This window comes from Carlito syrichta, unplaced genomic scaffold (genome assembly GCF_000164805.1).
Source record: "Carlito syrichta isolate Samal-C Ts95f unplaced genomic scaffold, Tarsius_syrichta-2.0.1 Scaffold309710, whole genome shotgun sequence".
Taxonomy (NCBI): domain Eukaryota; kingdom Metazoa; phylum Chordata; class Mammalia; order Primates; family Tarsiidae; genus Carlito; species Carlito syrichta.
In genome coordinates, this window is record NW_007253806.1 from 330054 (window position 1) to 340185 (window position 10132).

Sequence of the window (10132 nt, forward strand, 5' to 3'; positions counted from 1 at the left end):
GGGGCACTCAAACTTCCAATGTCCCTTTTGTCTGCAGACCAGGCAAGGTCGAGTCGGTGGCCTGGGGTTGGGGCATTGCTTTGCCCAGTGGCCTTCCTGGCCACACCTGAAGCAGGCTCCTGGAGGTGTTCAGGTCTCAGACTGTTTCCTGGGATGGGGGCTCTGAGATGTTGTGCCGGCCTCAGGGCAGCGACTAGGGCTTGGGTTTGAAGGGCTACCTTCTGTTTTAGCCTCTGGGCCCATACGGCCTTGGCTTCCTCCTCTCGGGCATTATAAACTTTAAAGGCCATATTCACCAGGTCTTGGAGTGGAGTCCGGGGGCCCTCCTCCACCTTTTTAAGCTTGTACCGGATGTCCAGAGCGGACTGGGTGATAAAGTGGGTAACTAAGACTGTGGACCCCGGCGGTGAGGAAGGGTCCAAACGAGTGTGAAGGGTAAGAGCCTCTGTTAAACGATTAAGGAAAGAGGCTGGATTTTCATTAGGCTCCTGTGTGGTCTCCCTCAGTTTGTCATAGTTAATGACTTTTTGAGTTGCCCTTTTCATCCCTGCAATAAGGCAGCGGACCATCTGATCTCTCCTAGTCTTACCTATGGCACCATCCTGATAGTTCCATTGTGGGTCCTTGGCAGAATGATTGGAGTTATGTACCTGATCAGCGTAGTCCCGACCTGCTGAGGTGACGCGATGGCACTCCTCAGGAGTGAGGGTGGAAGTTAAGATTATGTGGAGGTTGTGCCACGTGAGCTTGTATGCCTGAGTGAGGTATCAAAACTCCTTGGTGTAGGCCGTCAGGTTGGCAGAGTAGGAGCCTAGGAGCTTTTCAGTCTGGGACAGGTCCCCCAGGAAGAAGGGAACATGTACCCGAACTAGTCCCTCAGCACCTGCCACCTCCGGAGTGGGCCAGTAACTGGGCCCAGGACCTGGTAACCAGAGGGCTGGTCCATTTAGAGGGCGGTGTAGGATTGTAAGATGGTGGCGGGGTGAGAGCAAGGAATGAGGTGGAAGGAGGGCAAGATGGCAGTGACGACGGAAGAGGAGGGTACAGCTTGTGGGTGGCTGGGGCAGAGCCAGAAACTGAGGAGTCAGGTGTGACTTCAACAGGACCAGAGGAAGGAGGTGGTGTCTCCGTGGTAGTAGGGACGGAAGTGGATGGGAGAGGGGAGCCGACCGAATCTGGAACGACTGGAGCTGAGGACAAAGGAATTAGAGATGGCGGGCTGGGAAGAGTCAGATATTGGGGAGGTGGGACGGGAGGTAAGGCAGGAGCAGACACCAGAGGGACCTGAGTAGAAGAGGTCTGGGCACAGGAGGTCAGATAAGGAGGGGGTTGAGACAGAGCAGACCTTTGAGAAAAGGCGGATGGGAGGGAAGGAGAAGGAGGCGTAGGAGCCGGAGGGGGAAGGCCAAGGTCCTCCGGAGGATCTGCAAAGGAAGATTCCCACGCAGGGAGAGGCTGATAGCCCCTATCAGGGGAATAGGTCAGGAGGACCTGGGCCGAGGAAATCTGACGCAGAGGTCTGGGCGGGAGCAAGGCCCCAAAGGCCTGGACATAGGGGACCTCGGACCATTTCCCAGTCCGGTGACAATAATTACGGAGACTGGTGAGGAGGCCAAAATCAAAAGTTCCCTCGGGGGGCCAGCGAGACTGATTGTCCAGAGGATATTAGGGTCAGGCCCGGGAGGAAAGGAAGATCAGCTTCCATTTATGGATATCCTCCAACAACCTCAGAGTAGGCAGATTGGATATGAGACACCGCAAGGGGGTCTGAGCCTCAGTTTTAGAAGGCTGGCTTCCCAAGGCCGCAACCTCCGTCCCCGGGTCCCTAAACAAGCGAGCCCAGCATCCCAGACCCCCTCAGAATAGGGACGGAAAGGAAGATCCGCTTCCTTGTATAGGGTTGGCCATCCGGAGCTAGGGACGTCTCCACTACACCGGAGCCAAAGTCACTGTGCCGGGGGTGAGCCCAGACGCAGCTGCGATTTCGGACTGGGCACCCCGGAGGGTGGGAGGAGAAGTCAGGGAAAGCGAGGGACTCACCGCGTTGTCTGAGGTCCTGGGGCCAGGTCCTGTTCCCCAGGGAGGTCCCGGATCGGGAGAGGAGGCGGGAGCCCGCTGGGGCCCCGCACCATCCTCCCGGGTTTTGGCACCAAATGTAAGGTACACGAAACCAAATCAGGCGAAATGGCAGCAAAGGAGCCAAGAAAAACTTATTAGCACAATCCCGGGCGAGGCTCACCGGTCCTTATAGCTGTGGGCCGGAGAAGTCGCCCCCAGCAAGATGGGCAACAGGTTTATGAAGGGCATGCTGAGAAAGCTGTGAGGGGGATTGGGGAGGGCGATCATTGGTTGGGACAGTCTTAGTTCCGGCCTGGTCCCGGTTGGAACCATCTTGTTGAGGCAAGGCCCGGCCCGCCCCGCCCTCCGGTACCTCCCACCTTACAAGATTCTAATGCTTCTCCATGATGTACTACAATCCGAAGATCTGCGTACAGTTTCAAACATGCAAAGCTACTTTTTTATCTTGTTCATAAAACGTCTTTCAAAATATCTTTGAAAAGATGAACACAGATTTTAGAGCTTCTCACAGATGACTGTTAGTTACTTTCAGTGTTCTTGAAGTTTAAGGAAATACTCTGGATTCTATATTAAAATTTAAGAAATGCACCATTTTGAAGTGAAGTCTAATGTTTGGCATTCATTTCCTAATTTTTACCTCATGTATTTCTGCCGTTCAATAATCTTAAAAGATTGTTCTATTTTATTTTGATGTCCCTGAAATATGCACATAATATAGGACCTACAACAGATGGCTGTAGTTGTAAATATTTCCATTTTGTTTTTAAAATCATGCTTAGTTTTAAATATGTTTAATTTCACTAAAGTATTTTACTACTTAGAAGAGGCTAATATAGGGTGAGGACAAATCTAAGTTGCAAGTTTAGTAAAAATATATCCTTTCTTATGAATTATTTTTATATCATATTGCACTTACAAATCAAATTATTGCTGGTCAGTAATTTTAATTAGCAATACACTTATCTATTTCTGAAATTATCCTTCTTTTTTGTAACCCTTGGGTTGAAAATCGCTAAATAATTTTGCTTCTCTTCACCACAACCTGAAACTCTATGAGTACTTTGAAGGTGTGGGAGAAGCAATTTGAGGAAGTGTTATCCTGACCAAAATTTATTCTCACTTAGTTTTGACAGGTTTGAAAGCATGTTTCATCTCTACTGATTTAAAGTTACTGGATTTGTATTTGTATTTTCAAGAAGGGCTTTGGAGAGTTTTGTTTTCAAGCTCCCAAGAAAAATCAAACCCACCAGACTTTGAAAATAACAATAGACATGATAAAATCCTTCAATTTCTCCCCACAGCCTTCAAGATGAAATCCCAACTCCTTCCTATGGCAATAAAGCCTTCCCTTTATGACTGAGTACTACTCAGTTTCTCCCACCCTGGACAAAGCCATCATCCCAGTCATACATGATGATTTATGGGTCCCAAGTACACAAGGCTTTCTCTACTTGTGCATCTATGCAACTTCTACCCGCAGTGCATTCTTTCTCCAAACAATTTAATTCCATCAACACTTCCACATTGCTAAGAAAATTAACCAACATTAATAAATCCCTGTAGGTTTGGATACTGTAGCAAGAAGGAACCTGAAGAAGGTCATGTAAAAATCAAGCTATGGAAAAAAGATCTACCTCTGAGCATCATAATGGAACTTAGTTCTTTCAAAAATCTGTTTGATCACTGGGTACCATCTCATCTATGCCCCTCACTGACTGTAGACTTAACCTTGAATCTCTAATTGATGTTATGTAGCATAATTAGTACTTATTGAGTTTGAGGACCCCAGAAAGTTCTATACTAAGAGCACTGGAAAGAAACTCTAAGTAAAAACTTTAAAAGCCTCAAATGGGATTGTAACAAACATCTTTAATCAGGACAAGACAATTTTCTTATTTGGGTAAACCTCCCTGCCCCAAAATTGATATGTATGAACAGGATTGTTTTGTGATAAGGTGGCATTTGATATCTTAAAATTAACAGAAATAATAGTTGTATTCAAATATTTTTACATATTATTTTTATTCAACAAAGCAAAAGATTGCTTTAACATTCAGTAAGAACAGTAAGAATTTGAACACATCATAATCATATGATAGTGTTTTTAAAAAAGATTAAACAGAGTACTGAATAGAAATGAGCCTATGCAATGGAAAATAAAAATATTTCTTTGTGTCTCATAAAGTATGTAAATAAATTTTTGCCTAATGACAATCTCTGGAGGTCATCTGAATATCTCTGGAGTATTCTTTGATAACCTGTGCAATGAACCTATTTGCAGCCTTCAAAAGTCACTTAATGACTTTTATTTTGGATAGAATATTTTACTGCTGCTGTCACCATTTTCAGTATTCTAAGAAATTATATATAAATAACAAGTCAGTCTTATTGTAAGTTCTGTATTTATAAACATGAAATATATGATGAGAAATTCCAGTGTGTATCTTCTTCAAAAATAATCAACTGAACACTAGTTGTTTGGGTTTTTGTCTGTTTAATTGGTTTCTTTTCCTCAGATCAGTCATTCTGATTTACCAGAACTGATGAGTTACATTTTATGTGTAAAGGGAATGCTCTATGTAATAGGGGAAAAAATAGTATCTTTTTGAAAATATTATAGAAAAGACTTCTAGATAGAATCACTTTAGATGTTGAATATGTATTTGTTGCATGAAAAAATGAATGACAAAATGGATGCAAGGACTTCCCCGTTTCTACTCCAGCCCCACCTGTGTCTACAACATATCATCTTGCAAACCTGTCAACATGAGATGTGTTACATCACTCCTCTTGCTCAACACCCTCCAGTATCCTCACACTTTACCTTGAATAAGTTATAGTCATTTTGACTAGTAAGACTTGACAAGACTGAGGGTTCATTTCCCCTTTGCCCTCACTTCCTTCTGTACTATCTTTGTTCTCTTTGTTCCAGCCACTTGTCCTAACTCCTTACTCATACCAACCCATCATATGGACCCCAGATGAAAGCTTTTTGCACTCTTGTTTTCATGCTCTTCATCAAAAGTCAACAGGGCTCAATATATTGCCAACCACAAGGTGTTTACTTAAATGTAAGTTTCTCAGCTAAACATTTCCTGATCAATTTATTTAAAAAGTCATATCCACTAATACTCTGTGTCTCCATTCCACACTTTATTTTTCTCCATATCATTTATCACCATTTAACACTCCACAAATTCACTTATTTATTATAACTGATTTTCATCTTTACAGACTAAATATATGTACATGCAAGAGGATAAGGTTTGTGTCTTCTATAGTGCTTATAATGTTAACATTTGGTAGGCATGCAATAAATATTTTTAAATAAGTAAATGAATTGAGCCAACTATCTTTGCAGTTTTGAGTACCTGTGCAAGTATTTTTGCAAATTAATCCAGAAGATAAACAGTTATTTTGATTAAACTCATAAATATTTTGCAGAAAATTTTATTATCCAGAGAGATTCATTCTGGGTACCCTTCATTTTCAGCCAAATAAAGCAGTGAGGTGAATCAGAGTCAATGGTCAAGCATATCCTAAATCCACTAATGGTGTTTATTAAAGGTTTATGTACAGACGCTAAAATTATTCAGTCTTTGGTCAAGGAAAACTTATTATTTTCAAACTAGTAAATAGTCATTAAACAGTTGTCCACTATTTCTGCACTGGAATTTTCTCTCTCATTCTGGACCTTCACTATTAGTTACATTCCATTCCTCTGAAATGACAAAAGAGAAATCCATGTGAAACTAAGATTACTGTTTACTTTAATTGTAGTGGATATTTTTATTGCTATTATCTTCTACACTGGATTGCAAAAATGATAGTGTTAGACATATGAGAAAAAAATAAGAGTATCATGAAATGAGAGGTTCTCCTCTCACTTCATCTCACTCATGGGAATTCACCTTTCCAATTACCCTAAGGTATGAACCCACTGGTGACCCAATGACAAAATGTCTCTACATTCTTTTCGAAGCCTTGTCAGTAAAATGGATTAGCAAAAGGATGAGTGACATTTATAAATTAGTTTGGCTAACTCCCAAGCATACCAAATTAAATAAGCTTTTGCCCATCTTGATTTATAAAGGATTACTTGGTGTTTATAACAATCAAAGGGAGAATTTTTATAGTGAAATATTCTTTATAAGGATTCTATGAAGGAGATTTCTCTTACTTCCCAAATCTGCTAGTTTTCTTGAAATTATTAGCCAAATAAGTCTTAAAGTTTATATATATATATATATATATATATATATATATATATATATATATATATATATATATAGTGGATTGAAATTCAGTAGAGAGAAACCAAAGTGCTTGAGGTGTTTGGGGCTGCAGTTGAGAGAAAACTAGTGAGTCTTTGACTCTTTGCCATTATTCTATCCAAATAAAAAAGATGTTGGTTACTTAATAGCTTGCATCATTCAAAGAACATTTATTAAGAATAATTAGTTAGGTATTGTTCCATGTTTCTCACATTCACGAGATTGTTCTTTTCATGTCAAGACAGTCAAAACAGCACAGATCATTGAGTCCTTGAAGGCATAAACAGACTGTGACAAAAACTCAAAGTTATTGTGACTCTCACTGACTAGCAGAGGAAGAAAGACTTTGTTGAAAAGATGACTATGTCAGTGAGCTCTGCTAGAAAGTAATCAGTCTAACCCAAATTCATGAAGGAAAAGAAGTCCTGATAGTTCCTCATTTCTGTAGGTAGGGTGGCATGTGTGAACTAAGTAGTTGTATATGTGTGTATGCATATGTGTGCATGTGGGCATTCTTGTGGGTCCATTTACCCAAGTGTATAATTGTGTAGGTGTGCCAGTGACCACTGGACTATGAAAGAGTTACTACTCCACTGCCAATAGAGTATTGTGGCAATCCTGACCAGGTCTTCCGGGTTCTGTGCTCATTTGGTCTTGCAGACAACCAAGATTGAATGCCTACATGCAACTGAGTACTTCCTATTAAATATAAAACATATAAACAACGGTGCTAAGTGGCATAGGTAAGATAACATGAAACTGTATCAAGTAGGTAGTGACATTAGGTCCAGGAGATGTGACTTGCTACATGCAATTTATCAGCCATAAGAAATTATAGCTTAAGAATAACATGGCTGTGACTTATTCATTCACAATCTGCCCCAACCAAATTATCATTGCCACCAACAAAATCACTTCGCCTATGAGTGATTAATAAGACTAGAGAAGCCACCCACAATGAACATGTCTCAGCCTGATGCTCTGCCAAAAATATCTCTTGAGCTCATCTCACTGACTTCAATGTGTGTTTATTTTATAAATAAATACACATATTCATCTCCATGAAGCCTTAAAACTGTCTTCTTTATAATCACAGCAATATAAAAAAGATAAACATATATGTTTATATGATTATAAAAAAGGTGAGGCTAGTCATCAAAGAAATGCAAATTAAAACCACACTGAGATACCACCTAACTCCAGTTAGGATGGCCATCATCAATAACTCAAAAAAAATAAAAAATAAAAACCAGCAGATGCTGGAGAGGATATAGGGAAAAGGGAATGCTTCTACACTGTTGGTAGGAGTGTAAACTAGTACAGCTTCTGTGGAAAACAGTTTGGCAATTCCTAAAAAAATCTAAAAATCGACCTTCCATATGACTCCACAATCCCCCTACTGGGAATATAGTCAGAGGAACTCAAATCACTCTACGATAAAAACACCTGCACAGGCATGTTTATTGCAGCATTATTTACAATAGCAAGAACATGGAATCAACCATGCTGCCCATTGAAAGAGGACTGGATAAAAAAAAAAAAAATGTGGTACACGATGGAATATTACACAGTCATAAAGAAGGACAAAATTATGAACTTTGCCACAATTTGGATGGACTTGGAGTCTATAATACTGAGTGATCTATTCCAGAAACAAAGAAGTGAGTACATGTTCTTACTTGTAAGCAGATCTTAAACAATTATCATAATACTTTAAAAAAGGGAATGGCAGTAGTTGGAAACTGCTGGGGGAAGCGGGCTGGGATTGGCAGTAGTGGGAAATTGCCAGGGAGGGGGGCACATGTCATCAACAAGGGTACCTGCATAACGAACAATTGTATGGCTAACCCTGAATGGTACCCCATATCTTCAAAATAAAAAATTTTTTAAAAAGTCGAAAAAAAAAATGTTGCATACTTACTACTTAAAAAACAAAGGGATGAGTTAATAATAATTTCTGAACAATACTTAAACAATGACCATGGAAAGGGTTGCGCAGGTACATGTATTAAATATTTGTTCTCAATTTGTCCAAGAAAAGACAAAAGCCACTCTCAACATGGTAGGACAGCTAACAGAAATAGTCAGGCAGAGAACAAGTAACTTCTTTTTTTGAGGCAAGGCTGGCATTTGTCCCAAGTTCTATAATTTTCTTTGCTAATATCTATTAGCTTTATTCTGATTTTTGTAGGATGTCAGGATTTCACATTAATGGAGACAAAACAAGACTTAACATCTTGAATGATTGAAAGGAATTAATTAAATGAATATTTTAAACTCATTAGGTTTGGATTCTTTCTAAACAAATTTTCAGTGTCCTAAGCAATATCTCAAATGCTAAAAAGTTTAAATGATTAGAAATAAAAAAATTATGAAAATAAATTTTCAAGTTATAAAAAATATACTTTGCTTTTCTGTTTGGGAATAGATAATTCTCACTAGATAGTATTGTATTGTATTATGTGTAAAGATTTGATGCATACCTATATATAAGAATATATTATTAATTTAAAGACATGAATCAAACATAAGTTTTAAAAATAAATAAAATAATGTTTAATGAAAACATAGCAATAAAACTAAGCAAATGGGGTACAGCCATTATTAGCACAGAGAAATATAATTGGGCAAGTAAACAATATATAATCACATCATCTGTCTTTTCTATAATAAGTTAAAAAAATTGTCTTTATACAAATACTTGATATTGATGTCCAATCTTCTTTTAGAAAATTCATGTGCAATAAACTAGGGCTTCATGTTTAAGAGGTCTCTACTGAATATTTAAAATGCATCATGAATAGATTTTAAATAAGAGCTTAGTGCATATCCTCTGCCATTCAGCATAAGGTTAATTACTGTAGAACTCTAGGGTGCTGTAAGATTTGGGAAAATAAACTCTAATAAATGAATTCAAGTTGTTTTCAAATGTTTTGGTGGAAAAATTATGTATGATGTAATGGTCACATGTTATTTCTGATTTCTGGACAGGAACAAAAGTGTCAGTTCAGAAAGAGTGCAAAGTCAAGGGCACATTCTAGTTTAGCAGCAGAAAGGGGAAAATAAAACCTTCAGACAAAATGACTAGCCACAATGACTGTAAAAGTTATCTCCAAGGTTACTAAAACATGAAAACATTTTTAAATTACAATGCTCCAAAAGCACAAAGGAATGTCTTCATTTTCACCAGCATGTAGGCATACTGAAGATATTCAGAAATAAAAATCAATTATAATTCAAAATCAATTGTAATTCAAAATCAACTACAGAATTGCTAAGAATAGTTTTAGAATAAATTAGCTATACCAATTGTTAGAGTTGATATTTTTAACACTTAACATTCTAACATTTAACATTATTTTTAAGTGATTTAACATGCATTTAATTTCATGATTTCAATTAAACAAAATTAAGATAATATTTTAATGATTAGTATTTCATATTTGGAGATTTCTACCATCAGTAGACATCTTTATTATCGATATTCATTCTGTTATTCAACCAACATTTCCTGCATCATTCTTTGCAATAGTGAACATGAGAGAAATAGTTTATTTTTATTTATAGTCATAGATCTTGTGTTCCAGTGAAGAAAGAAGATTAAAAAAAATTAACAAATAATGAGCAATAGAAGAGGAGGTAATGATAGCAATAAGGATGAATAATAATAAAAGTCTGGAAATCCATTGGATTGGGAGTTGAAGTAGACTCTCAGAAGAAGTGATTCCATACCTAATCTAAATAAAAAGAAAATCTCTGAGATTCTAGGGAAAACAAAT